At 29.9% G+C, this 5,218-nt stretch overlaps 1 long non-coding RNA gene across 1 annotated transcript; it reads right to left on the reverse strand.

Annotated features, from left to right (window-relative positions):
• Positions 1 to 2,312: 2,312 nt before the first annotated feature.
• On the reverse strand, positions 2,313 to 4,769 carry LOC107918925 (uncharacterized). The gene is made up of 3 exons (XR_001690307.1): positions 4,670 to 4,769; positions 4,161 to 4,234; positions 2,313 to 2,490 (listed from the first exon to the last, which is right to left on the reverse strand). It is a non-coding gene; the product is annotated as an uncharacterized lncRNA (long non-coding RNA).
• Positions 4,770 to 5,218: the final 449 nt, after the last annotated feature.

Below are 5,218 nucleotides of genomic sequence, written 5' to 3' on the forward strand. Positions count from 1 at the left end.
TTCCCGAAATACCAAAAGATAACTTTCAACTTCAATACCTTTTCGATGAAAGACGCTTTCATATGATCAACATAGATAAGGTTGAAGATGAAATCACACTATATGAGCCCGAAGGTAAGCGAGGTAAGGAAATTTTAGCCACTGAGTCCCATGCAGATTTGAAAATTATTTTTGGTGACTTAGTTTTTAAAAGATCCCTTCATTTTGTTCTGATGAATTGTTACTCTTCGATTGTGGTTGATAAAGTCATTACGAAAGGAAGCATGAGTTGTTATTCTCCTGATTTGCCTTATGTAAAATTCTCGAATTGGTGCAAATCTGTTTTGGTGAATAAGGTAACGAAATTTGCCAAATTTGTTTTCAATTTATATTCGTGCCTTAAACAGTTTATATGGTTGTACATGAAGTTTGAGTTCCATTTGACAAAGGTTAACTCAACAGCGGAGCTTCGACTACACTATGCCCCCGATGAGCGGAGGTTTGTATTAAATGGAAAAGGTAAAATCGACCCTTATTTTTTTGCTAATAAAGGTAAGATGCTTGAAACTTTTGAAACACTTCTGTACTCCTCGGATAGTGACAAAGATCGTATTGATGATTTAATTTTTGTAAAACACTTAGAGCGAAATGTGCTTGACTGTCCTATTTTATTTATTGATGATCTATCTGTTTTGATGGTTGATAAAAAGATTCTTGTTTTTGATAATGCATGTGTGAGTGAATCTATAGACCGTCGATTAATACATGGTATGATTGTGCAACTCTGTGAACCGTGTGAATCTTTTCAAATACCTACTTGTGACGATTATGTTTACCATTTGATTTATTACTCGCAATTTATTCATGGTTTGTGGAAACAATTTGAGACGACTGAATGCCTTAAAACATGTCCATCTTTGTTTCAAATATTTGACGAAGCAGTGGCGAGTAAATTAGATTGTTTGCATGGTAATCTGAATCTGTCCATTCGCATGCGTTATACCTGTTTTGTTATGCTTATGACTAGACTACAAGCTTGTTTGCGTTGCTATTTACTATCTCATGGCTATTCTTTTCAGTGGACTCAATTGCCATTAGTCCCGTTCGATCGAGAAAAGTCGAGTCCACTTTATTTTTCAGATTCGAGGATGAATCTTTTTGAGGAAGGGGGGAATGATACGAGTCACAAAGGCCCAACCCAAGCTCAAGAAAGTGATGGGCTCAAATCAAGAAGCCCACCCATACTTAATTGAAAATCAGGCCAAATTGTCAAAGTGGTCCAATTCGTAAAGTTTTATTTTTTTTAATACTTAGTTAAATTTTTGTGTAAATATTCAGTCCAAGAGGCCCAATTAAAAGCCCTTGACCAAATTTCCATTTAAATATTAAAGTAATTAGGAGTTTTTTTATTTTTAGTTTTCTAATTAGATTAGGAAAACACTTGAGAGGCCTATATAAAGGCTTGGCCAGCCACCTTGTTATTAACTTCTCAAATATATCAAAAATTTCAGATTTGTCTAACTGCAAAATTCTCTTTGAGTTTTTCTCCAAGAATTCTCTCTTGGGTTTTCTTTAGAAGTTGTTTTAACAATCTTTTGATTGTGGGAGCCATCTCCAGCCTTCTTCTTGCCATTGATATTCTTTGGAGGGGAGATTAGAGCCGTTTGAAGGGAGTTGTGAGATCTTTCGGGATTTTAAGGCTTCTCAGGACTTATCTTTTAATTTCTTGCTGTCAATTCTTTCTTTATTTCTGCTTGTGCCGAATCTTTATCTAATTTATTTGCTGTTCTTATTATGTTTCCAGCCTTTTTTCTATTTTAAAGAATCAACCAAAAATCCCCAATTTCTAGGGTTCTTGTCGATTCATCCATACTCTTTTTGGGTGAAATTAGATTGCCGAAATTTGGGGAAAACTATCTTGGTGTTCAATTGGGCAGAATCGCAACCTCCTTAAGGGTTTCAAGAACCCTTATTAACACTTATTTCTATTCTCAATTTGACTATTTGCTGATTTGGGGATTTTATTTCAGATCTGGAAATTCAAAGTTCTAATCTTTTAATTTTCTGTTTCGTTTCAGATCTGATTGTTTAGAGCTTCCGTAGGAGTTTTCCGTGACTTGACGACTCGATCTTGGTCCACGCGCAATCCTCTATCAGAGGTGGAAGTACGTTTTAGGGTCAACTTTTAAGTGAAAGTGTAACATCCCTTAACCCTAAACCGTCGCCAGAACAGGGTTACGGAGCATTACCGGATATATCGGATAACTTATAACTAGTTCACAAATAAATAGCATATATAGCATACTTGTATCAAATATGTCATATTAGTTCCATTTCATACTTATAACCAATTTAAACATCATTCTACAACCACAAGCACAAAACTCTTATACTTAAACCTATACATCACTTAGGTACATGCCACGTTATCAAAAGAAAAGTACATCACTAAAATTTCTCTGAGGTCGGGATTGCTCTGGATGCTGGACCAAACATTGGTTTTCTACTAACCTGCGCATGGAAACAACCGTACGCTGAGTATGGGAATACTCAGTGGTATTACCATAATTCAAATTTATAACATTCATCGATAAATTATATACATTCAATTTATACCTACAATTATTCATTAATTATCTCATACTTTAAATGAACTTGATCATTAATAACAATCAGCAATATTTCAATCTTATATTTAATTGTATTCATACCTTATTTCACTATCTAAATTTTATTGGATTTTTCAACATCTCATTCTAATAACTCATTCCAATTCATACAAATTCAATCAATTTATCAACTCATTCATTATCATTTCTATTGATATTCAATTTATACTTTATATCTTTTAATAATCAAATTAAACATTTAGACCAATATGTTTCAATAATAATAATAACTAATTTTATAAAAATGCATTCAAATTAACTCATACACTATTTCTTAATTCAATTTATACCATTAATCTTTCAATAAACATTTAATACATTAAATCAACTTGTTTCAACAACAACAATAATAACTATCTTTTAATTCGATTCGTTCATTTATAATCAATTTACACTTATAATCTTTTAACACTCAATTTATACATTAAATCCATAAATAAATTTCAATAACTTGTATTCGATTAAATTCACATATTATTTCACTATTTCAAATCATTTTATTTTCACTTCTCATTTCTCAACAATATCTATTTCAATTTGCTTTTCTTCACTTAGATTTTTACATCATCTCATACTACCAAAACCATTTCATGAACTATACCATTATCTATTTCTTGAACCCATGGTTCATACATTTCATTTCCATATCTCAATTTAATATCTTATTTCAATTCATATTCAAGATCATTCAATAAAATTTATATTATCATTATTATTCATTTACCCCTATTAACTTGACTCGGACTTTTCCAGATACACGGATCCAACCAAACACACCAGAATGGCACCCAGTGTCTCATCGGATAGTTTGAAGCAATAGTTGACACCCAGTGTCTCATCGGCAAAGCCGAAGAAAGTTGGTACCCAATACCTCATCGAATCTATCCGAAGAAATATGGTGACACCCAGTGTCTCATCGACTCGAGGTCGAAGTATCCCTGAACTCTTCCAATCCTATGGCATGCCAACTATAACCGACTCAGCCCAACTAGTTAATAGGGTATTCAAATAATTTTTTTTTTCTATTTCAAATTCACTTTCGATTCAATCACAATTCATTTCAAATTCACTTTTCACTTTCTAATCAATATACAATTCAATACCAATACATTTTTCCACTTTCCAATCAATGTACCATCAAATGCTCATATATATTCATACTTCATTTCAATTTCATTCAATTCACAATTTCTCATGTTCACAATTCAAATCAATTTCTCAATCTAATATGCGATTCAATACCACATTCATTCTTTTAGTTCAAATCATATCACTAGTAATTTCCATTCAATTCACATATAATTCAATATCATTTAATTCAATATCGATATTCACCTTATTTTTATTTACTAAACATATTATTCAAAATTCAACAATTGCTATTAATAAATTCAATACCAATACGTATTTTTCATTAAATTCAATCATGATACTTACCTCAATTTGCTTATCATGTATATTAATTTAAAATTTAACAATTAATAATTAAATTCGAATTATGGTAATATTAACCGAAATTTTCTAGAATCACTCCTTGTCCACCTTCTCCTTTCCTTTCTCGGATAATGACTCTTGCACGACATTAGCTACATAATTAAACAATTAAAAATCATTAATACAAAATTACATCAAAATATTTCCATTTATACCTAAATTTACTTAAATTCTAATTTAATCCCTTATCAATACTAATTTTATTTTCCCAATCTAACTCCATATTCTCTCTTAATTCTTACTATAAACTCATTTTAACTCTTCAATTTCACCATAAATCCCTAATTTCAAAATTCTCTCAATTTAGTCCATACTATTCAAAACTTATGTTTTATTTTATAAATCAACCCTTTACTAACTTCTAACTTGAAATTCAATCAATTTAACCCCTAATTCATCAATTAATTCAACATAACTCATGTCTAAAAATCTACTATCTTTCAAAATTTCAGCACATACTTAATAGTATTTTGTTCTAGTTTCATAAAAACTCAAAAATTACAAGAAAAGGAGTTAAATTAACTTACCAAATTAACTTTGAATGTTGAAACCCCAAATTTTCCTTCTTTCCTTCCCTTTTTCTTTTTTTTTCCTTCCTCCCGTGTTTTCGTTTTGCTATTGTGTTTCTATTCTCTTTTTCTATCTTTTATTTCTTTTGTTTTATATATATAATAATATAATAATATAATAATATAATTAATATAATATAATAATATAATTAATATAATAATTATTTATTAAGTAAATAAATATAATATATATTAATTAAAATATCTCAGATATTTCTTTGGTTGTGCCGCCTCAATTTAGGCTGATGGCATAATTACCTATTTAGTCCTTTTAACTTTTCTTTAATCTATAATTGAACTTTTATCTCTATTACAATTTAATTCTTTTTTATAATTAACCTCAATTTAGACAAATTCACTTAATTAAAACCTAATTAACTACACAACTAACTTCATAAATATTTATCAAAAATATTTACGAGTCCAATTTACCGAAATGGAGTCTTGGGCATATTTTTTTTCAATTTTATCATTTTTAATCAATTAACCATCGGAACATTAAAATTT

Source organism: Gossypium hirsutum, chromosome D08, assembly GCF_007990345.1.
Source record: "Gossypium hirsutum isolate 1008001.06 chromosome D08, Gossypium_hirsutum_v2.1, whole genome shotgun sequence".
Taxonomy (NCBI): domain Eukaryota; kingdom Viridiplantae; phylum Streptophyta; class Magnoliopsida; order Malvales; family Malvaceae; genus Gossypium; species Gossypium hirsutum.